This window comes from Polistes fuscatus, unplaced genomic scaffold (assembly GCF_010416935.1).
Source record: "Polistes fuscatus isolate 324 unplaced genomic scaffold, CU_Pfus_HIC Scaffold1, whole genome shotgun sequence".
Classification (NCBI taxonomy): Eukaryota; Metazoa; Arthropoda; class Insecta; order Hymenoptera; family Vespidae; genus Polistes; species Polistes fuscatus.
In genome coordinates, this window is record NW_025112997.1 from 13,490,669 (window position 1) to 13,517,174 (window position 26,506).

Below are 26,506 nucleotides of genomic sequence, written 5' to 3' on the forward strand. Positions count from 1 at the left end.
GAAATACAAAAAATATAACTTTTATCAACAGATTATTATCTCAACTCTGAACAAAGGTATCTTAAGATTACTTATCAAAATAAGATACTTTTCAACGACCGCCTTTTTTATGAGTGGTGAATATTCATTAAAAAAAAAAAAAATTGGAAGGATCGGAAAGGAGTTAAGGAAGACGGGGGTACGGGAAATTTCTAATTTGCGGTCTCGATACGTTCTATGCTTGAAAAAAGCATAACGCTACCTCGGATGCTGTGTTGATCGAGACACGAAAGTTCGCGATAAATCTCTCGCGAGAACTGACGGAAGATGCCGGGAACAGTCATTTCCGGGGCTTCCCTCTCCGGTTGCCGGTCTTCTTCCTACCCTCCCCTACCCCCTGCCCCTGCTCCTGCCCCTGCTCCTACCCCTGCCCTTCTATCTATCACTCTTTCTTTCTCTCTCACACTTTCGTGTCTCATGCTCATTTCTATCTACCTCCGTCTCTCTCCCTCTCTCTCTTTCTCTCTTACTCTCTGTTTCTTACTTTCCGTTTTAAGAACGAAGAAGAAGAAGAAGACGTATCGATCCTGCGTATTACGCCAACAGGATTGCCTTGTTATCGATGTAAAACAAGAACTCACCCCACTGTTCGAGCCCTCTGACATGTTACGACACTTTGCTAGGAAATAGAATTGTCAAAATCGACATTGAATTTAAATTCACATCAGTCGCGATCAGTTGGAAGTGTTCTCTTTTCTTTCTATTTTTTTCTATTTATAAAGAATTAATCTTCATCTTACATATAATTCAAGAATTAATGTTTTCTTAATTTACTTATTTTATTGTGACACACGAAATATGTATCTGAATACGTATATAATAAACAATGAATTATATATATATATATAATATTTTTTTTTTATATTAAAATCTCATGAGAATGATTGATTATTGTATACAATGTTGAAAGAAAAAAATAGTTTATTGGGTAAAGAAGCAAATGAATTAATGAAATGAGGTGGTTGCAAAGGAAATAGGAGTACAAATGTACTTTAAACGATTTACAAAAAAATAACTTTTAAAGTTTGTCGATTATTCTAAATAATGAGTCAATTCTGAACTAGATTTAAAGTAAATTTATTGGAATTTTGTTAACGATATTTAAAATATTTTTTTATACTCAATTTGTACTTTAAATGAATATTTTGTAAATTCTTACAATTGTTTGTGTAACCCTATGCATACGAAGAAAAAAAGAATTTGTGTAAATAGATGAAAAAACATATTATGAGAATTCATTTGTACCTTTTTGCCATTTAAAAATTCAACATGTCTAGTTTGTAACTATGCAATTATGTTAAATTAAAAAAAAAAAAAATGTTACTTGTAAGCCCCATTCTTGCTCAGTCACTGAAAAAATTTTTGGTTCAAAATAAAATATCCAAAATGTTTATAACTTAAAATCGATAATAAAATAACTGTGTAAATTATATATATAATCGAGTAAAAACATTATTTGTAATAACTTGTAACAAGTATTTCAACTACTATAGGTAAATTAAGTTCCTGGAAAATTTTGTAATCATCGCAAAGAACAATATGAAACGAATTGGTCGAGTATCAAAGTAGGATGAAAGTTAAATTCTATTGTGAAAAGGAACAATCATGACTATAGTCGATTGTCCATCTCCGTGGAGAATCATTCGAGCTGAACTTTAAATTGAACTTTTCTTTGAATTGTCCAACTTACGAATGGCTAACGATTTTTAAACGAAAGATTTCAATTTGACTTTTTGAGACTACAAAGTACTAGATAAATTACGAAATCCTCTATTTCTTTTACAAATATTATTTCATTCATTCGTTCTAATTTAATCGATGAATATTCTATTCTAATTACTTTGTTCTTTTAAGTATACTAATTCTATTTCGTTATCAACATTATTATCATCACGAATTGATTTAGTACCAATTATGAAAATATATATCATAAAAGAAAAACAAAATTATTTTTAGTTCCATTAAAATGTTTCATTATTCATTTTACATTACCTAAGAGAAGATAATTATGGTTATATTTGCGGATGACACAGTTCTGTTATCATCGGACAATGATCCTTAAAATGCGACTGAAATACTCCAACGTTATTTGCATATGCTCGAAAGATAATATCCAAAAGTGGCGTATCAATATCAACAAAAATAAATCGGCGTATATATAACCTTTCACCTCACACTGCATAAGTGCATATGTCATTTTTTGACTATCAGTGGAACAATAATTCCAATCAAGGATTCGGTCAAATACTTAGTTATGATACTGGATAAAAAGCTGACGTAGATACAACATAATATCCAACTTAAAACAACTTATCTAAAAGAAAAAGAATTAGAAAGTTATATTGGCTAATTGGCAGAGTATTCAATTGTAAGTTAAGTCTGAAAAACAAGATTTTTATTTACAAAACAATTCTGAATCCTATATGGACTTATACAATTCAACTATAGGGAATCGTTGGTAACTAAATCATTGAAATTCTACAGAGATCTCAATCAAAAACTTTGCGAAACATTTGCAATGCTTTCTGGTATGTAACAAATGAAAGAATACACAAAGAATTCCTACAGTAAACATTTCTTTTAACACTAATCGATTTATTTATATAAACCGAGTGAATCCATAGTTCGTTGTCCTTACCTTTAAATGAATAATTGCGCGCTTAATGCTATCGCACGAATGATTTTGCGGAACAATTCAATTTGAAAATAAATCCATCGATATTTCATGTAAATAGAAATTTCGCGCTCGGATATCGATCACTTACTCCTATAATCATTTCTGTTAAAAGTCAAATTCTATTCTTCATTCCGAAATGTTTATGAAAACGCTGAATCTTGATGGAAATCCAATTTCAAATTTATAATCCACCCCAAATACGTTATTCTTCCCTTTAATCTCTTTCTTTTACATATTCTCTTTTATTCCCTCTCTCTCTCTCTCTCTCTCTCTCTCTCTCTCTCTCTCTGACTTTCCCTTTTATAAAATTTACACGTTCAACGATTTAATGAATGACAAGGGATTAAATATTTTTCTAAATTAAAATTTTTACTAAAATAATTCTCTATCCACTGCAAGCCAGCACGATAAATTTTAATCGATAAATAAACACATGTAAAATATTTTCAAATATAAACAAATTAATTTATCTTTATTTTTATTATATTTTAATATAATACATCTCAATATAGTCAAATAAAATTAAGAACATACTTTATGATGTTTATTTGCATCATAACCATATCATTAAGAAACATTTCATTGAATATTTCATTATTACACAATAAATAAATTAATTATTCAATAATTAGTAATAATTTAAATAATATCTTACACATGTTATCATTTATTCGATTCAAATCTTTTTTAATATTATCGACAACTTTTGGTATTTAATAATTTTCCATAGTATATTGTGTGAAAAGTAAATACTTTAGAATATATATTTATTATATATAAATCACATTTTCTCGTTTGATATTTTGTCGAGACACGTATCTCCGAATTTCGTTTTATATAAAATAGTGTTAGCTGAAAATCCCATCGATTGAACGAACTTATGAGAAAACGGACGTTCACCGAGCTAAATTCTTGGAAAGTTTCGGAAAGCTCCGAGATTTTCTTTACTCTTTTTCGTTTTTTGTTCTTTTTTTTTTATCCTTTTTTCGTCGACACTCTAGATAAGCTTCTCTGCGTGATGTGCCAAGAATCTTCTCGACAATTTATATAGGTCAATACTCGTTCATACTACTATTTCCAATATAGTACAATTAACTCTATACACTCTTTTTTACCCCTTTCCTCCCCCTTTCTCACCACCCTTTCTCCTTGATGTAATTTCGTGTTAGAAGAAGAACATCCAGTCGGAAAATAACAGCTGATCTCTTCCCTCCTCGACGCATTGTTTTTTAATTTGTATTCGTTCGATTATTTATATGAATTATAAATTATTTATATAAAAAGTAATTTTATCTAATTATTTGTTTTTTAAATTTCTTTTCATAACGCATTGATTATTTCACGTGTCATTTTATCTTCCGTTCTTATTCGAAAGTTCGATATTTATGATATCAATTATGTTGTCTCACACGTTAATGCTAATTACGCAACTAATACATAAGCTGATTGAACTACTATATAGAGTGATTATTTTAATCGGATTTTTTTTTCATTAGTACGAAATTATAAATTGGTTTTCTTTTCTTCTTTTTGTATTTCAACATATCTAATATATTATGTTAGTAAATATATATGTAATTATTAAAAGAATAAAATAATTAAATTATATATAAATATATATATGTACAGTAGTATTGAATGAGTGTGAGAAGGTGTTAATAAAGAAGTATTCATAAAAGGGAGAATAAAAAGGCGAATATAAATATACGTAATCAATTTAAATCTTGTTTTAATATTATATAATATCTCTTACGTTATTTTCTAATGACAACATTATTATAATTCTATTACATATAAAATCAACTATCATAACGATTCTATTTAATTTTTATCCTCTTTCTATTACCTATATTCTTTCCACACACTCTTTTACTCTCGAGCTTTCTTTATTTTTTTTTCTATCAACAGTAGCGGATTAAGCAGCCACGGAATATCAAAGGGACCCCTCAAGGTCTTCAAATATCTTGTAGATAAAGGCTCGGAGATAAGCACGTTACTTTTTTATTAATAAATTCACGATTATATGAAATTTTTCATTTCTGTAATGCTTATAGCTTGTGTGGTATCCACTCGACTTGATCTACCACTGATCGAAGAACATGGTAAACGATAAGTATGAAATCATCTAGGAAAAAGAAAAAGAAATCTTTTTTTTTCATTTCTTTCGTTGTATTGCGAAGAAAATTTCCTCTTTCTCTCTCACTCATTCACTAAATTACGTTTTCTCTCTCTCTCTCTCTCTCACATTCTTCGTTATACATTTTTTCGTTCATTCGTTCGTTCTTCACAAGAGACTACTCGTGCTCGTTTCCTTCCTTCCCACCTTTTTTTTCTTCTTTTTTTATTTTTTTTTTCCTTCCTCCTCGGTGCTTCTACCCCACGGAAACTCATTTTCCGCATCGGCAATCCTCGAAATTGTCGCGAATCTTTCTCGGAGGAAGGCATGAATTTGTTCGCGGGACCATTTTTGTACCGGAAATAGATACGTAACAAGTTACTAGCTTGAAAAACGAAGGCTACCGCCTTAAAGATCGCGTACCGGGTCATTTTTTCCTCGTTGCGCAAACTTTTCGCAAATAACACTTCTTCCAAGTTGAAACGATATTCTTTTTATTATTATTATTATTTTCTTTTTTTGTTTGTTTTTGTTTTTGTAATTTGTTTCTTTTTTTTTTTTACTTCTCGTCTTAAAATTATAATATTTGATCGTGTTAGATAAAAAAGAATAAGGAAATTTAAAGGAAACATTTTTCTAAATGTTTATAACATCATGCATAATATATATGTGAAACAATAATAATAATATTAATAATAAGTAATAGTAATCGAATAATCGTACTATAAATAAAAACAACAAATTTGCAGAAGTTAAATTATAAAATGTATACCTAAATGTATACCTTATTCTTTGATCTACGAAGAAGGGTAAATTATTTTACACGATACTTTTATGCTTTGTTTACGTAATTTAATTTCAAGCGGTTGGAAAAAATTTTCTTCTCTATAATCTTTATTGAATTTACCGTGTTTTCGACAATACGTAAAGTGTGATAAAGGAAGAATTTCCCGTGAGTGCTTTGACTTTGTGCCAGTTAAAAAGAATAATTAATTGCTTCGAAGTATGATATCTACAACGACAGTAATAGTATTTTGTTAACAATAACATAATGTATTATAGTTTTTATAAAATTCGAATTAATATTTTTCTAGTATTATGTATATAAACTGGTTTGTTTTCATATTTGTAACATTTTTTTTCTAGTATCGATAGACTTGAAATATGCGATTTTTTATTCGTGTATATAAAAAACTGTATGTAAAAAAAAAACACTCGACATAAATTAAGGAACGGGTTATAAAAATTGAATTACATTAAACGTGTTTTAAAATAAATTTCAACTTTTAACGTTTTAAATATTGAATGATAATTATGTATTCATATATCATAAAAAAAAATAGTAATTTACAAAAGTACAATTTAGCAATTCGTTTTCAGAGATATTTGCATATTTCAAATTTACGACACTTATACTTTGGTGTAAAATAAATTCTACACATTTCTACAATTTTGGTTTGAATAATATTATTTAAAAGAAGAAATTCGATCTACTTTTCGCATGAGTGCATGTGTGGATGCATGTAAAAATATAAGCAAATAAATATATGCGCTTACCGATTGTCGAGTTAAAAAAGAAAGAGGAGAAAAATTGTTCTCGTTTTCGTACACGATAGGTTTCCAGGAATTTATTATATGTCGATCGATATGTTAGTATTTCCAGAAATAATATGAAACACCTTCCATACACCTGTGTATATGTTAGTAATATTTTTCTGAAAAAAAAAAGAGAATAACTTTTGATGGAAATGGAATTTTCCCATTTTATTTGAGATTCTGTTAACATAACATTTTCTAGATATTTGTGTATATATGTGTGTGTGCGTGTGAGCAAACTTTTTTGGATGATAACAATAAATTGCTTAAATGAAATCTAATCAAATTGTACGAAAAAAATTTATTTCCAAATGATATTTAAAATTTTTAACTGATCGATTGGAAGGTCAAAAATAATTATTCTATTTTTTACAAATATTTTAATATTAAAAATGGACAAAGTAAAAAATCCGATACTAACAATATTTGGCAAATAACTTTCGAAGGATGCAAATATTTTGTCATACATTTGGAATAATTCTTTTAACAAAAGTTATGAAAAAATATATTACAAGCATGTATATAATTTAAATCGATTGTTTGATCATTTCCTACGCTTGAATGTATTATAAATTATTAAATATTATATTATACATTTAATAAAACAACATTTTTGTGTAAGTTATATGAAATTATCTAGAAAACTTTTACATTAATATGTAATTAAATTAATAATAATTTTAAAATAATATAATATGGGAAAAAATAATTCTGCTTTACAAAATAAAAATGCAATATAACGATAGTTATACATAAAAATGTGAAACGAATGCAGCTATTATACAGAATGTAAATACGGAAAAATCATCTCGATGATAGAACTAAAGGAGACTCAGGAGAGCATAACCCTCTGCAGTGGTCAAAGTTGAAAAAGATATTCCCCTAGGTCGTGGTTAAAAGAAGAGGGAGACGAGTATATCTTCTATTAGTCTAAACGATAATAGTTCCAAATATATATTAATACTGATTAACATTGCACATTTAAATATTTTATTCATTAACATATTTAATTCATTAACAAAATACTTCAAAGTTTATTTTTCAACTAAAAGAAAGAAAACAAAAAATTTATCACGATGATTTTTAGATGTAAGCTGTATTGATTTTTATATAGCTAGATAAATGTTATGGATTATACATAAAAATTGTTTTTTATTTTTCGCTTTAATTCAAATGGTCCAGCAGGATTCATTCGATAACAAATATAAATGCACAAATAATGCATTGAATGCCATTCCTGATATTATCGCATTTTATAGTACGAATATAATATCAAAAAAAGCTTTGTTTTATTTATTATAAATTAAAAAGTATTTACTTTATATATTACATAATTTTGCCTATAATGTTTAAAATAATATATGACAATTGAGAAATAAATTGATAAAAATTAATTTATTTTCATCTAATATAAAATATCATTCATGTCATATAACTCGTAATCGTATGAAAAATAATAATTCAACATCTAAATATTATATACCATTATATTTAACAATAAATATTTGCTTAATTTTTTTTCTATTGTATAATTTGAGAAATATTGCAACATAATATAATAAAAAAATCTTTTTAAATATTCACAAAGAAAAACTAAACAAAGAATGGTCTTTTTAAAACGTAACTTATGCTATTTTATATTACTACTTACTAAGAGCGAACGTTTTATTTTTTTAATTTGAAAAATGATTTCAATATTTTTTTCTTTTCTTTTTTTCAATTTAAGAATTATATTCGCAAACGCGTGAAAACCATCTTGAAGCTTTAAGATTAAATTTCACGCTCTTAAAGAGCGATTGAGCACGAATAGAACACACCATTATTCTCGCCTCGTTCTACTACAAACCACATTCTACAAACTCACAAAGTTTTATTCAGATCTATGAGTTTGGGTTAGCTAGAGATCTTCCCGAGAGAGATAAAGCTCTAAGAAACCTAATTGTAAGTATTATATCACTTGCTATGACCTAAAAAAAACAGAAACAGAAAAATCAAATCAAATATAATAAAAGATAAATTTATTGACCCATTCATTCAACAAAAAATATAATAAATTTCGTTTGTTTGTTGTGCCAATTATATTTGGACTATGTAATATATTTGTAACGAAGACTTTGATTCTCTATTTCTAGAAGTTAATATAATACTAACAATAAGATACAACGAACAGTTATTTTGGTCCATTAATGGCACACTGCCAGTAGTTTTTAGTACGTATTTATATAGATGTGTATGCCAAATTTTTTCCAGGTTTTTTTTTCTCTCTTTTTTATAGGTCACTCTGACAATTTATTTTCAGGATAATAATATACCTTGCTTTCCTGTACATATAACTAAGTTTTTTGTTTCTTTTTTTGTCGAATGACTTAACATCGCATGAGTTTTTCTCTACTTATTTATATACAATAATGGATTTACGGAAAAATTTTGAAACCGATTATTCGTGCGAAGTTCGAATTATAAATTGAATTAATTTTAAATAACCATTAGTTAATATTTAGTAAATAATTCATAATTATTAGTAGTTTTCTAATTTTCATTAATGAACAATTTGAAACAACACAACGAACGATATAATCGAAGATATTTTTAGTGATAATTATAATGTCATTGTTTTTTTTATACTGAAATTTAAATAATACAACATAAATTGTTATAAATCGATATTCGTTTGAATCATTCTTCTAGCAGTATTTAAGAATCTACAGAATGTTACTTTTTATACGAAGAAATTATTATCAAATATGCGTCCTTTTATTCATATACATAATGTACAGTGAGTTCAGTATAAAAAGAAAAAAAAGCAGGTTGTAAAATCTTATAATAATTTAGGTCGCGGTAAAACCACAAACAAATGTGTTGGTTCACGCGGAAAAAAGGTTGAGAAACGCTGCTATGTAGGTGAATGGAAACTCTTAAAGACGATGTATTACTATCGAAATAAATTGTATTACGTATTGGAAATTTATTATATTCTTCAAATTTTTGTTCCTCAAGATTAATCACGAAGTACACGATACGAAATGTATAATCCAATTAAAACTATAGAGATTTTGAAAGAATTATATTAAAATTAGATTGGAATGTGTAAATTGAAAAAAATGTAATTTAAAATTTGTCCAACTGGAATAAAAAACTCGTTTTACTTTTGCGTATTTCTAATTTAAAATAATAGATATAAGTAAATTTTATTAAAATCGTATGAGAAAGATTAATTTAAAAAATTTTCAACGTAACAATATTGTCCATAACATCAACAACACCATATCTCAAAGATTTAAATATCAAAAAAATTAATATAAAAACTTGAAACAATCTTTTCTTACTCTTCTCTCTTAACATTTTTTTAACATACAAAATAGAAATCTAAAAAAAGTAACGAAAGGTGGGAAAAAACAAAACATGATAGGATCAAAAAAAACCTTCCCGTTAACCTTTGATTCCCATTTTCGGAAGGAGTAAACGAACAACAACTAGCATTTAATGTCAAACATAAATCGTTATACAAGAAGGGGTGTATAAGAGGAACACGTAACGAAGGATAACGCGAGCAAGACATTAGAGTAGATTTATAAATTCGTTGAATAATTCATGGAAAGCCTTATTTTTATGGGTCTTGTCCTCCTCTTTGTACGTGGGTAACACCAAAGGGCCAGTATTCGAATGGTTTGAGCAAAAGCTGACGCCGAGGGACCGTTAGCTAAATCGAATCCGATCCGACTTTTTATCTTTCTCACTCTTTCTCTTTTGCAGACACATATACACACACATATATACACACATATACGATCACATATTCCTTTATCTTCTCGTCATGAATCGACCACTGTTCTTCGGCCATGAATCGGCAAGAGATGCAGGCTTCTCCGGTAATCTCTGATCGGGGAAAACGAAGGAGCATTGACCTTCCGGAAACTCCAGGGTCGAGTTAAAAAAGTCAAATCGGATAAATCGAATCTGAATTTGTTTAAATTTACTTATTTGTTTTAACTATGTATATATATATATATATTATATAATATTAAAACTGAACATTCCAATTTTTACTTAAAAGGTTTTCGATAGGTAGAAAGAGTTATTATAAATTATAATGCAATAAAATAAAATACTATTACTTCATATTTTATATAATAATATAATAAATGTAATATATTATATGTGTGCTACGTGTTGTATTTACTTTAATTATCTTTTCAGTACCGATTTATATGATTTTTTAACGCTTCGTTATTGATTTTACGATATTTTATATAAAATTATGAAATAATAAATGTTGAAATATACATACGAAATGCTTTTTAAAAAATGTGAAATAAGAATTAATAAATATAATGTATATATATAGGTATATGTATAGGTATATATAAAGTGCAACGAAATAACATTTTCATTAAATTAATGACTTCATATTCGACGTACTAAATGGATACCTTTCTATTAAATTAAAAATTACATTACTGTTATGAAAAAACAATTTAAAAGATATAAATCATATAGAGTGATTTTCGAGAATAACTTTCGTGAATATACAAAAACAAGATATCTTGTTAAAATTAATTTTCTATAATGAAATAAAAAAAATTTTGATTACGTTTCTTTTTTTCGTAAAAAATTTAATAACCGAATATTTGATAACTACTATTTTTAGACAGTGTCAGCACGATAACTTATGGTTAGTAAATTTGCAATATGCTTTAAATTTCTTTTTCTTTTTTTAAATCTTAATAATTATTTTCTCTGTAGTCTGACTAGAAGCTTTTTTTAATATTTTAGTTAAACACTCTTTTATAAATTCTTGAACAGTCATTTTTTCTTTTTTAAATTGCATACTAAAGTTTGAAATACTGTGAGCAGTGTTATACGTAAGCCCTTAAAAAAACAAGATATTTCGTTTCATCGAGCAGAAAAAAAGTTTGGAAAATGTAATAACAAATTCAAACGATTATTATTATTCTTTATTTCGTAGAAAATTCAAAAGACGAAAAATTCAAGATGGATCAAGAAAAAAGAAATAAAAAAAAAAAGAATATAATAGAATAAGGTAGAACAAAAAGAAAGAAAGAAAGCAAGAAAGTATAAGAAAGATAGGAAAAGTTATTTTTCTGAATTTATCAAGATCAAAGTTAAATATATCGAAGAGAAGAAATATAGACTGGGGACGTTAGTTAAATCTACGAAGAGAGGAAGAAAAAGGGAGACGGAGAATATCGCCCTGAGGTCGCACGAGCACGAAAGTAACTCGATCAGATATTCGATTTGACTAACAGTCCCATAGCGCTTGTATTCTGAATTTACAGGACTGACGTGATATACACCCAACCCACCAAAACGTGAATCCTTTCGGATTCTAACTCCCTAGAGTAGTTCATTTAGCAGCCTAGAAACGTTCCTATGAAAAGAAAAAAAAAAGAAAAAGAAATTCGATTCTTTGATTTCGCGACGAATCGTGAACGTTAATATCATTTTATCTCGGGTAGTTCGTTTCTTTTCTTTTTTTTACGAATTCTTCAGATCCTTTCGTTCTGAATCACAATTCTTACTATTTGTAACATTTTACTGTTTTTTACAATATATATTTATATTACGGTTACGTATTTAATTGTAAGTAATTGTGATTGAAAAATTTTACAAAAGTATATTATTTTCGTTTGCATATGTGTCATTCATATATCAAATCGATAAACTTTACGCAACAAGAAGTAAAGAAAATTGATAAAATAATATACACTGTTGTATCATTTATTATTTAACCAACATAAAATTGTTCTCATTTAATATTAATTAAGCATCATTACATGGTAAATTTAATTTAAGTATAAAAAATTAAATATCGATCAAATGATCGTTTAATAAAATTTTGAAATATTTTAAAATTGTAATATCAACATCGTATACTTTTAAAAATATAAAACAAAATGTTCATTTTTTGTAACAAGATAACAAACAAAAGTTTTTTTCCTTTTATTACAAATTCTCGAAATTGATTTATCATTTATCTTATTGCAATTGTAATTTGTGCCACTAAAAAGGAATCAATTTTATCATTGATGAACATTAATAAACGTAAATAAAAAACTGCAAGTATTGCGAAAGGAGAAAGATTTTCTTGAAAATAAATCGAATTCTATTCGATATAAGACTTAGACAGAACGATGCATTTATTAAAACGAATCATCGTCTACGTTTTGATCGTACACCAAAGGCAGCCTCTATTATTTACTCTTCACTCGAGAACGAATAAGCGAGCAATCAAATGATATCGAAATAGAAAGAAAGATAAAGAAAGAAAGAAAGAAAAAAAGAAAGAAAGAAAGAAAGTAAAGAGACTAATCGATGAAGCAGAAATAATACTCGTAGTATATCAATGAGTGGTGGGGGGTTTGCACGTTTCGTCGTCTCATATTCTTCTTATATATATATATATTTTTTTTTTCTTCTTTCTTTTTTCATTTTCTTTTTTCTTTTTTCTTTCTTCTTTCTTCTTCCCTTGACGAAACGAGATTCTCTTTGAGGGCGGGCCTTAGGGAATATCCGTTGGTTGGTTTGAACGTAGCAACCGTTGGCTACATTTACGAAGAAGCGTAATGGTGTAAGAACTTTTCTCTCTCTTTCTAAATAGAAAAAGAAAGAAAAGGTGAAAAAGAAAGAAAGAAAGAAAGAGTAAAGACCACGGGACGATAAACCTGTTTGACACTTCAGAATGTTACACTTCCACATCCGACTATTCTTATACTTGGTGAAAAATCCTCCGAAAAATATCTCTTCTTTTTTCTCTCTCTCTCGAACGTTTACCGCTCTTTCCTTGACGATTACCTTCCTTCCTCTCTTTATTGAACTCGAACAACGCCTTTTTACAGTAAAGCTGAAAAGTAAACGTTCGGGAACGTTTTTCGTTCGTTCGTTCGTTCGTTCGTTCGTTCGCTCGTTCGTTCGTTCGTTCGTTCGTTCGTTTGTACGTTTGTACGTTAGAGTACGAAGGATTTTATACGGCGAATGAATTTTTCACATATCTAACTAAAATTCCTCCTTCCATTCCGCAACGTTTGAACTTTGTTTTCTCTTTCGTTTCTTTTTACTTTCTTTTCTTTTTGCTTCATCCTTTATCTTTCCCATCAAATCGTTCTTTCATTCGTAACAACAACAACAACAACAATAAAACAACAGCAACAACATCGACCAACATAAACGGAGGATAAATGAAAAGGAGAGAAAGAATTGAAACCCTTTTTCGAGGATTTTTCTATCGACGAAACTCCGATAATCCTTCGACGATTTGAATTCTTTTCTAAAAAAATGCCATCAAAGTTAACACCTCGTTTAAACAAGCTCGTCAGGAATACGCGTGAGAGGTGAAACGCAGGGAGGGAGGGTCGGGAGGGAGGACCGTCAAACACGGATGGTATGCAACTGCGCGTTAATAGTAGTTTTCAATTCGATGCAAGATTTTACGGGTCATGGTACTATTTACAATGGCCTGCGTCAAATTCGCGTGACCCTTTTTTTCTTCTTTTTTGCCTTTTTCATTTTTTTTTGCGTACTCGTTATATGCCACCACACGCGCCTAAAGTGTTATCTGTAAAAACGAATATTAAAAACGGAAATGAAAAATTTTTTTGGTTGGTGTAAAAAATGAAATTTCACACGATTTTAGATTGGTACTACATATGTCGGTCATCGATTTGTCATATGTTTCAGTATTAACCTTTAACCGCAAAAGGTACAAATTTATATCTTCTTTATGTCACGAATATCCCGTGTACTATGTAAATATTGATATTATTATCGATCACTTGACAAATCAATGTATTGATTGCATTGTAAAACAATTTGGACGCATTATTTGGTTGGAATAGAATTTATTTTTTTTTTCTTTTTCTTTTTCTTATCTCCGTTACGACAAACCCCTTATCCACAAATGCTATTAAAATGTAGATGAAAACTAATTCATCGCACGTTTGACGAGATATATCAATATTTTCCGTATTTATCAATAACTATTCATAAAATTTACAATAAGCTTCGTTTAAACGAAAGTTATATAATTTGAACCGAAAATTCGAAAACATTTATCCGAATTGACGGTAAATCTATTTTAGAAAGTTCTTTCTTTTCTACTATTTTTATTTTTATATATGTAATGCCACCAACATACATATATATATTTCCAAATAATCTCATCAAAAAAGAAATGGTGGTGAGGGGAGTGAGGGTGGGGAAGGGAAATGCAAAAGAAAAAGGAAACCAAAAAAAAGAAAAAGAAAAATTGTCAATAAAAAGTAGCCGAGGAATAAATAAATAGTAACCCCGGTTTCCGGTAGGGCTCGAAACGTGTTCGTTGAAAAGACTGAAGACTGGGAGTGAGAAAACGAATGGGGGAAAAACGAAAGGAAAAAGAAATAATGGTAGGGGAAATAGAGGACGCAAAAGTCACGTAGAGTCGCTTTGGTCCATCGACGATGACGGAGGCTGTGCTGCACCAGTCGTCGAGACATCGAATTATCGCAAAGTTTCCGACTAAGTCGGAATACGAATGAATCTAGTTTCGAGAAAACGCTTCCATCTATATATATATATATATATCTTTTTATCTCGTTCTTTCATTCTTTATCGGTATAGAAGAGTATCGAAACCACTGGACATATCGGCCGAAATCGAAAAAGCGTACGTGAATCGAAATAAGTTACACGAATATTCCTCTTTCTCTTTTTATCTTTATCTCTTTCCCTTTCTCTTCCTATTATTACAACGACCTCGTCATCGATTTAAATTACAAATTTACGTTCAATTTTAACTTGATTTATACGCAAATTCCTTTTTTTCTTGTCTTTTTAATTAAATATGTTTACTCAAACCTCCGTCGGTAAAGTGGATTTCTTTTTCGGTATTATTCTTATTAAAAAAAATAATCTGTCAAAAATTTATTAATATTTCTTTTAGAGTTTCGAAAATAATTGTCCAATAGTTTATTTGTCAATTTCAAATAAAAATAATTGTTTAATACTAAACCTATCACGCGAGATCAAATGACAGATTCATGTAATTTGTAAAAAATGTTATATAAATGCATAAAATGTACATTATTGATGGATACTAGTAATTAAATGTAGCTAGGCCGTAAATACATATTATTTTTATTAATACAATCTAAATTCGTTTCGATGAAATTTAAATTCTGATTTTAATTAAAATTGCTTTTTTTGCGTTCTTTTTTGTTTCTTTTTCTTTTATATTTTTATATCGTTACAGGATATCTTCTCGAATGGTTTCCATTTCTCTCTTTTTTTTTTTCGTTTTTAAATTACTTCACTTCCACCAATTTATTCGAAATTGTTTTTAATTTTTGTTCGATTTATTTGAACATTCGTTACTTTCTTTCTTTCTTTCTTTCTTCCTTTTTTTTCCTTTTCAATTTATATTTTTGATATCGTCGAGATATCTTCTCGAATTGTTTTTCTCTCCTTACCCTTTTACTTTTCTTTATCTATCTTTCTGGTACTTCATCCGTCGCAACATAAATCTACGTGATTTTTATGCGAACCCGACGGTAAGGCTATTGCACTCTTCTTACCAGAAAAGAATACATACTTCCCTCACGTACGGTATAAAAAATATCGTCTCTGTATATTTTCTTCATCTTTTTCATCTTTCTCATTTACCATCTACTCTATATTATTGAAGTTATACTTCTTTTTGTTAATTTTTTCTTTCTTTCTAATAATGATCTCTACTAATAATAATTAAACTATTATAGCATACGTATATATAATTTCTTCTATTCCATCGATCTTGTTACAATAATATAAATCTGCAATACATTTAATACAATAATTTCAAATAAAATGATTATAACATCATATATCCTAATAAGTTCCTTTATTAAATTCGAAGTATTTATAACTGTACAATATCTGATTAATATATAACGGAAAATTCGAATATTTAATAAAGATAATCTATGATTTGTTCATTTATAACGCGCTTTGTTATATCACATTTCTATAATAATAATTCGCGTAAAAAATAAAATGTAAGTAATTAAGTACAAATTTGATGTTACCATCCGTTTTGTTTAATGTACAATTTTGCAAAAACCTTGGAGAAATAAACTATCGATAAAACGAGAGAACAACGGTCGTAACAAGAATCGAAAGAGGGAAAGAGATAGACAGATAGATAGAGAGAGAGAGAGAGAGAGAGAGAAAGAGAGAAAGAGAGAAATAAAAAGAGGGGGAGAGGTGGGAGGGGGAGAAGCTTCACGTAGGTGGGACGATTGGATTAATTTATCGTGCGTAACGTCGCCCGGGGCTTCCTTCGTAAAAGAGGGGAGATTTTTTCTCCTGGTTCCTGTTACCTTCTCTCTCTCACTCTCTCTCTCTCTTCCTCTCCCTCTTCCCCCTTAGTCTCTTTTTTTTAGTCCCTCTTCGTCCCTGTCTTTCCCTGTCCCCTTTTTTTTTCCTTCGTTGTACAGCTGGCAGCATTCATCGTCGTTGCTCTGTCCATCACATTCACTCACTCACTCCCTCACTAACTCACTCACTCACTCTCTCTCTCTCTCTCTCTCTCTCTCTTTCTCTTCTCTCTCTCTCTCGTTATCTCTCACACAAATACCGTTACTCTCGTTTCGTTGTTGTGTTGACGTTGTTCTTGTTCCTTGTAACGACGGTAACACGCGCGAAAAAGGTCGAAATACGGCTCGGGGACGAAAATAAAAAGTTGAAAAAAAGAAAAAAGAAAAAGAAAAGCAAAATAAAAAAAAGAAGGATTAAACAAAATACGAAAAGAGACGTAGTAGACACTCAATTCGCGATTCGATTTACCAACCCACGAGGTTCTTTATATGTCTGCTGTATCGTTCTGACAACCCCCTCTTCTCACTCATACCACATCCACTTTTCCTACGAACTCGACTGATTGTGCATAAATATGTATTATTTATAATAATACAAATAGTTATTATTGTCAATTCGTGATAATCGCAAAATTACGGTGGAGATAAGTAAAGATTTATAATTATGAAATGAAGAAAAAAAGGAAGAATTTCAAAAACAATTCAATACATAATTATTCTCATTGAGCGCGTTAAGATACTTACAATTAGAAAAATCATTGATAAAAAGAAATTGTGGAAAAATAAAACGTAAAAGGTAATACATTAATATTCGATAATAATTATTAACACGATTCTTTCATATTATATAACGGATGAATAGAAAAAAAGGTCTCGCGTAACTTTGACAATCGTACACACAGAGTCAGGATAAATATCGATCAATTTATTCGGATACAAATATGTAAAAGGTTGTTATTTTTAACGCGAAGAGTATCCTGGGGGGGTTTCTTTTTTTCTCTCTCACGAAAAATGTTGATAGCTTGAATGGGTAATCTCGATTTATTAGATCGTAATACACTGGAAAAATCCAGTAAACCCTTATTAACATAAACGATAAGATTTCACGTACTCGTAATTCTTCCTCTCTTTCTATCTATCTATCTATCTATCTATTTCTCTCTCTCTCTCTCCTTCTATTTTACCCTCTCTCGCATTCAAGAAATATGCGGAGAGTTTGAAATATCGTATCGAGTACGCTCCTGGCAAATAAACGGAGGGATTCCAACGTTGAGAGAGAGTGGTATTTCTCTTGGGGGAAGTACGTCGTTTACAAGCGGAGTATATATTATCGTTGCCCTATCGCGAATGGATTAATTTTGGCGAGATTCGAGTCTCGGACGAAGTCCGAAAAATAACTTCCAAGGAATTCTACGAAATTCTATACGAAATTCTATACGTAATCATAATAAACAAAAAAAATACGATGGACAGATAAATAACGTAATAATCTTTATATTAATTTCAATTGATTATAATACGATTTGAACGATTATAATGATTGTATTTAGAATATTTCTTTTTTCTTCTTTTTATCGATTGTTATAACTTTTATCTATCTTGTTTTTCATTCTCATTCTGAATTTATTAATATTGGTCGAAAAACAATATTTATAAAGTATAAGATGTTTAATAGTATAGAAAAGGTAAGTATCTCGCAAATAGAAATGATAACGTTTAATAATAACATTTTTTAAATCTATTTTCAATCGTTAATTGACAATTAAACATTTAAAAATTATAAAATGTTTATAATACTATAAAAAAGAATATATACCTCGCAAATAGAAATAATAACGTTTAGTAATAATATTTTTTAAGTCTATTGTCAATCGTTAATACGATTCATTTTATTCGAATTCATCGCGGTTGACAATCCCGTTAAGGAATAAATTCCTCGTTGAAAAAAAATCACACTTGCTAATTTGACGTTATGTGAACGAGGGATCATTGACATTTACAGTTACCTTTTATTTTCTTTTTTTCTCTGACCGATTATTCAAGAGTACTACTGCCAGGCATTTAAATGTATCGGACATGAGCAACATACCTTAATCTGTTTTCCATGTGTATCGTTATTTACCGTAAGGACGTAAACATTCGCGTTGTTCCTTTTCTTTCTTTTTCTAAACACGTCCGCCGATCGGATAAAATTTCGAAACGTGTTGGGTTCTGCTTAACGTGATCTCGGGTATCCTTTTTTTTTACTTACCTGCAATAAAAAGCAAAAAAAAAGAAATGATTAGTATTGACAATTTATAATATAATTATTATAATTCATACAAAACCGAGGACTTACACGAAATAATTAAACGTTTTAGGATAAAAATATTAAAAAAGAATTTTATTATGCACTTAAACTAAATTGTTTTTAGGAAATAATTAATTGTAAGTAAGATATAAATTCACGAAAGGCGAATATACAATTAAATTATGTGATTTCAATTTCATTTGTTTCGTTAGATAAACAACTTGTCAATCATTCCATGTAATTATTCAAAAATTAATAAAATCAGATATATGTTTATTATATTATATATATATATATGATTTAGAATATCTGGTGAATATAATACAGAAGATTCATCATTGAATCTATTTCATGATTAAATTTGCCGGATGGTTAATTCAAAATTCAATTCAAATAATTATTGCTTACACAAATTTCAATATTACATTGCAATCAGCTATTTTCATTACAATAATCGATAGAAGGTATAGTGAGTTATAAGCTAGCATTTACTCTTGCTGTATTCGGATAACAGCCAACAAAAGGATTAAATTTATATCTTCGATCGCATGAGAAATGAATTATTAAATAACATTTTCTTATTGATATTAACACGATTTGATTTCACGGTAAGAGCAAAAATAGATTCAATATTTCTTTATTAATTTCATAAACCTGAACATGAACTTTTGTACGTGGGGGATTGAAAAGTTTTGAGCGTAACATAGAAACAACCCTTTTTTTTTTTGTTCCAACAAACGTTTATATTTATTGACACATATAAAATAAAATATAAATCTTTTTATACATTTTTAATCCATAGCTTTTGTTCGTTATTTATTTGATATATATTCCATTCAAATATTATTTAATTTAACGATAAGAATAAAAATTGATGAGAAGTATATTTTAAATAACCCGTAGACATCTGACAATTCCATCCACCCCCCTTCATCTACCCACCCATCCTTACATCATCCCGTCGAAAAATAAACAGAACTCATAAAGAGCTTATTAGTTAATCTGTTAGCTAGGGGGATTTCCGATTGGTAAACTCGAATGCGTACAATTTATTTCGTTTCGAAAATAAAATGCTATGAATAAGGATTGAAAAAGTTTAGAAACAATTTTATTAATGAATGGTAAACGAACAAATTAAAAAGGTACAATGCTATTTCGATTTTTCTTAAGTCGTTTTAAGCCAGGTGTGCTTTAATTTTTTGTCTGTCAGTTCTATTGTAATTTGTATTTTGTGATTTATATTTACTTCGATAAATGCAAATATTAAAACTATGATTTCATCGTTACCTGCGCACGTGGTTAACGATTAAATCGTTATTATGCAATTGGGAAAAAAGAAAAAATTAGTCAGGGAAGAGAATTTGAAATTTCGATTTGATATACGATTTATGATGTCGATATTACATTTGATCTGACGCCACATTTCATCCAATTAACGTGCGACTATAATTTACATCTTTACATTTCTCTCTCTCTCATTATACGTAACCTCTCCTATTTTCACTCTCCCAGATTCAACCCCTAACCAGCTGAACGGTGGACCACCACCACCACCACCATCACCATCACAACCACCACCTCCACCACCACTACTACCAGTAGTAGTAGTAATTTCAATCCCTTCTATCATTTAAACTCAGTTCGATTCTAGTTTCTAGATTGAAGTATCGTGTTCGTTTAATAGAGACAACAACTGAACGACGTGCTATACGAACGTACTGAAAACAATGAAATAGATCAAAGAGAGACCGTTTATCGAGTATGCCAATATAATGTTTCTTTTTCTATGTTTAAATAAATACGAGTCTAATTTCTGAAATAATTTTAAGTTTTATTTATCTGATCAATTGTAAGATATTATTGTTTATTTATTTAAAGAGATAATCTTTTCGGTAATTCTAAAAGGTTGAAGAATTTAAACTAGAAAGCACAAAAAACTTTGAGAATATGAAAATATTAGAATTATATTATATCGTAAATTTTAAAAGTATTGCTACCGCTTAAAGTTTCTTAACTCCGAATTAGATTTTATTTCATTGTTAAAAACAAAATCTTTTTCGTATAATTATATTGTAAAAAATTGTTATATCGAGAGAAATATACACGAAATGTTAAATAAAAATTGTTTGTAAAAATAAATGTACAATCATTGATAATTAATTGATATATAATTGTTAATACTGTATTATTCATTGTATCAAATTTATGTGGTCTAACCGTGATAAATGGGAAACATGCTAATGTGCTATAATTAAGAATTTAAAAACGGAACTACGCTAGATTGTACATGATTTTAACCTCAAAATTATACTAATTACATGGTAGAAAGTTCATGATAAAAGATTACAGCCATGTGATTATGTTGAACGTTGAAAAAAAAAAATAAATAGGGGAGACAAAGAAAAAGATGCGTCCAATCTGCGACGATTTCTGCAAGAAGCGAAAGAAAAAAGAGAGTGAAAGAGAGAAAAAAGTCGTGAAGAAATAAAAAGAAAAATTTAGAAGATCCAACGAACAAATTAAAACCAAGCGAGTAGATCGATCGAAGTTTGGGGTGGAGGGAGTGGGGGATGAGAGGAATGATTAAAGTCGAGGAATGTAATTGTTGGCATTGTAAAATTCCTACAAAGAATTTAACAATTTCCCTTTATTTCATTTATTTTGCTTTCATGTATCCACCGTATCGAATAAACAGGAAACCAAACAACAACAACAACAACGACTAACTAACAACTCTTAAAACAACGATATTAAAATAGCGATATTATTTTTAAAATGTCTGAGATTCGTAAAAAAGAAAAAAGACAAAGAAAAAAAATTTTCTTCGATAAAACGATCCATGCTGAAAGAGAGAGAGAGAAAGAGAGAGAGAGAAAGAGCAAGCAAACGAGCTGAGGAATTTAAAACTTTTGCGAAGAAAATTGGGCGCGTGCTACCGCAAATTCCGATGCATACATAAAATTACGGTTTCGTGTTTCGCGTTAAAGCGTAACATTTCGAGAGGGATGATGGTATAGTAACTTCCCCTGCTTGCTACGTCCACGAATTAAATCCTTGAATTTTATTAAGTTTATTATTATTATTATTTTTATTATGGTCACTAACATCAAAAACGAACATAACGTACGTTTCTTGGCGTTGAAAGTGAAAATCAAATTACGTAGAAATGTAATTAAATCTTTGTTGTAAATTAATTGCTACTTTTTTCAATTAACGCGATATTATTTTTCATTTATTTATTTATTTTACGGGATAAACTAATTAATACAGAATAAGGTAAACGAAGTTGGGAAAGAACATAAAATGAAGATTATTACAGATGATTAAGACAGAATTTTATAAATGATATCGATTGTTTAAATATATCAATATGCCGATGATAAGAATTTATATTCAAAAACAATCTATTAATGCACCTAAAATATCCTAACGAGGTATGATACGGTACGATGAATAATAAATCATAATTCATGGAGAAACGTAATTAAATCTTTGTTGTAAATTAATAGGTACTTTATCAATTAACACGGTATTATAAATCATTTGTTTTTCGTTCCCATTCTCTTCTTTTTTCTGTCTCTCTTTATCCATCGAAGAACTAACACGTGATCGTAATTTCGAATTTGAAACGAAGAGTAAGAGCATGGAATGGGGGTTGGGAGGGCGGTGGTAGGGGTAATCATCGAGGGAACAATCCTGGAATTAACAACAAACATTACATGTTACTCCATCAAGCTAGCTATCCCACCTCTTTTCATTTCTCTTTAACTATCCATTCTACTACCATTGACATCAGCACAGCAGTATCCCACACAGCATCCTCCACATTCTCATGGACCTTTTCCTATCCGCGGAAAGTCATCGGCACGTTTATCTCTGTTTGCACACGCATTCCATGGAAAACTGGCACCCAGCCGAATGTGTTTTCGTTCGTTATAACTTATGCAAAATCGATAGTTCATTTCGCGGATGGCATAAGAATGGTCAGAGCTTTTGTATGTTGGGGGATTTAGGGGATAGGGATAAAGGGGGTCGGGGATGTGTATGTATGTGTATGTATGTACCTTCTATTAACACAAACCAAAAATACTTTGACGAAACATAGAAGTTTAAATTAGAGTACTCTTTTAATTGCTTGAAATATGAGCTCTCTTTGGTCGTTAGATCAAATATAATTCGACGTCTAACGCGTCACCGCGAATATCTTCCACCTGAAGAACAAGCAAACATTCTAGCTTACAAGAGAAGAGCCAAAGGATCAATTATAGCCTTCGTACTTCCATCCACCTTCACCGTCTCTACCCTTGATTCTCTCTCATCATTTTCATCTTCCTAAAGACTGCACAGTCAAAGCAATTGGCATAGCGGGTCTTCACTCCAGTCAACTTATTATATAAATCTTGATTGATTAATCCTTGACGTGGAAGATTCCTTTTAACGAAATACACATTTTTTTTTTATATATACGACATTATAAATAATCTATCGAGTATAATAAACATTTATTTGAAATAAACTATTATATAATGAATATATGTTGTTTTATAATAAACAAATTTTGTAACAGAATATAACATAAATCGTACGATTCTGAATATTGAAAGGGAAAAAAAAGTAGAAAAAAATTCTAGAATACGATATTATCATAGATTATTCTATAATACAAAAATCTAACAACTCTCTCTATCTCTCTCTGAAGATAATAAAAATATACAAATAAAGGACTAAAACACGATCGCATAGAACTGAAACTTTCTATAATGGGGTAAGTATCGATAAAAAAAAAGAAAGAAAAAAGAAAAAATCAAAGTAAAAATAAAAGAGTAAATCTATCGCGAGCACAGAGTAAAAGATAGAGGAAAATTAATAAGCGCAAAAGTAAGATAAGCTAACGTCATATAGAGTGGGGTAGTGTCGTTCAGATATTCAGAGCAGAAACGAACGAGGTGGGAGGGGGTGGGGTATGGTGGCATCGGGTGACAAAGATTATGTATAAAAAAAAAGAGTAGAATGGTGTAAGAGAGAAGGAGGAAATAAAAGTAGGGGTAGAAGTAGAAGTGGAGGTGGAGGTATAGATAGAAGGTGGTGGTGGTGATGGTGGACGTGAAAGTGGAGGAGGAGAAAACCATTTGACAAATGGTCTTCTTTCTTTCTCTCTCTTTCTCTCTCAGCTGTTAGTGCACGCTTCGTAGACCGAATTCGTGGAGATGTAGAGACGAGGAAGAGGAGGACACGTACACGTACTCTACCTACACCGTACAGAGCTTTTCAACGAGCTCCCTTGAAATATGGGACCTGCCGGACAAAGCGACCCTCTCTTCTCTCCCAAGGGACCTCCTGATAACCCTCGAAAGTGAATATAGTCTGGCCCGTTCGTTCAAGCAAAACATCGCCTCTAGAGCCTCCAGAAACGGCCAAGAGAATCTTCACTTTGGCTTCCGTTGACCCGATCTCTTTTAGTCTTCTCTTCTCTCTCTCTCTCTCTCTCTCTCTCTCTCTTTCTCTTTATCATCATGTTCTCAATGAGTGGATCAGAGACAGTCAAATGTCCTTTCATCCGCTAGACGACGATTAATTCGGTTAGACACGTCTAGTTAATTCTACTCACCTTCCATAATAATACTTATTGTTCAATTTACCTATCATCGAATATTCGTTTTACATATGTATACAGGGTGTCCCATGTAACACTTTTCACGATTTTTTAAGCATGATATTTGTGATAACTTTACAAAAAAGTATTTTAAACAAAAGTTGATCAGTTTTCAATTACTTATATATCGCAATAAAAAAAAAAATTCGAATTGAAATAAGAATAATAATAAGAAAAAAATCTAAAGATCGATTCGGACTCAATGTCATCCGAAGATCATGGGCTAAAAGGTCGTTGAATTCGTCTTGATATTGGCTATAATACTAATTGACTATAATATAAACTTAGTCGTTGATATAATCGTTACAACTACGTAAAATAAAAAGTTTAAATTAAGATAACAAATTTTGTGTTTTCCTATTCTTCTCTCTCTCTCTCTCTTTCTCTTTTCTATCTCTACCTCTATCTCCGTACATAAAAGATTTATTCCACTAGGATATTAAATTTCCTTTGTTATATCTACAAAAGACTAAGACTTATTGTTAGATTCTAAACCGACAACGTATAATATAAGCAATTTCAGCATCAAATTTCAAGAGCAAACCCAGCGATTCTCTGATAACAGACGGTTTATACTGTTTAGAAATTCACCTACTACGCGCAAAATTATATTTTCTGTATTCCCAAGCACTTTATATATCGTCCACGTAGCTAGCTAGTTCGTATCATCAAAACTGCTACTGTCATCCGTTTGAGATGCATCAAGTAAAGTCTCAAAATCCATTTGCAATTCGTAAGCCTATGATTGATTTTGTGTCAGCAAATATAATAATGTTACTATTTTCGAAATTATCTTACGCGTAAGTAAAATTATTATTAATATATATTTATTAACTCTTATCGTTAGACATATTATTAATTATAAATATTATTACGACGATTATTAGAATTATAAGAAAGAAAAAAACAAAAAATTTGTTATTTTGTTTCTTTATCAAATTAATTCTTTAGAAATTATTATTTTAAATAAAAATTAATAAAATAAAATAAACGTTCGTTATACGACGTTTCAATTCAATTATAAGTATGTAAATAAAAAATGGTGCTTTTAAAAATATAAGCATATCGATTGAAAATATTTTTCTTTAATCATTTTGCCTCCTAAAGGGAAACACATAAGTATTAAAATTTAAATATCTCATTTTGTATATATTATACTTATAAAAAATAAGCTAGCAAAAATGGAAGAAATTTAATATTGAAGGATAGAAATGTTAATGGACGTTCAAAATAAGGATAATAAAGTAAAACTTTGAGTTTTGCCCACCTTTACCTACATAAGAATAAAATGTAAAAGGCAACTTTTAGATATATTTCTCTTTTTTTTTTCCTTTTTTCGTTACGTTTTACGACTGAAAAACTTGGCTCTCTTGACAGATATCGTTTCGGGGTTTGAAAAATCGTGCCCTCGAACCTGGAAAGACTTTTTCACGGATGATCTCGTGTTTTTATTTTTATTACTGGAAAGGGTGTGTAGTAATCGTGGAATGGAAAAGGATAAAAAAATAAATAAAAACAAAAAAAAGGAAATATAAGGAAAGAGTATTCGCAACAAGATTTACGATACTCGGAGAAGAGAAAAGTATCGACGAGTTGTGGAAGGACAGAAAATTTTCACAAACCCTTGGGTTTCCCGTTGTCTAAGGGAATTGTCGTGTTGTCAATCAACTTCTTTACCAATTTACTACTTTCCCCGGTTTTTTTTTATCTGTTTTTTCCTCTCATCCTTTATGTTCATAATCTCAAGCCCACTTCCAGCCCACCCCACCCCACCCCTATCCATTTTT

General features: G+C 29.6%; 1 protein-coding gene across 4 annotated transcripts in view; it reads right to left on the reverse strand.

Annotated features, from left to right (window-relative positions):
* The window catches only part of LOC122514779 (prolyl 4-hydroxylase subunit alpha-1), a 287,725-nt gene that overhangs the window by 100,116 nt on the left and 161,103 nt on the right, over nucleotides 1–26,506 (reverse strand). The window contains exon 2 of one of the 4 annotated variants that reach the window (XM_043631825.1): nucleotides 6,390–6,547. The exons of the other annotated variants lie outside the window; for them this stretch is intronic. The gene's annotated coding sequence lies outside the window, so the exon portion shown is untranslated. The remainder of the gene's footprint in view (nucleotides 1–6,389; nucleotides 6,548–26,506) is intronic. 4 annotated transcript variants of the gene reach the window in all.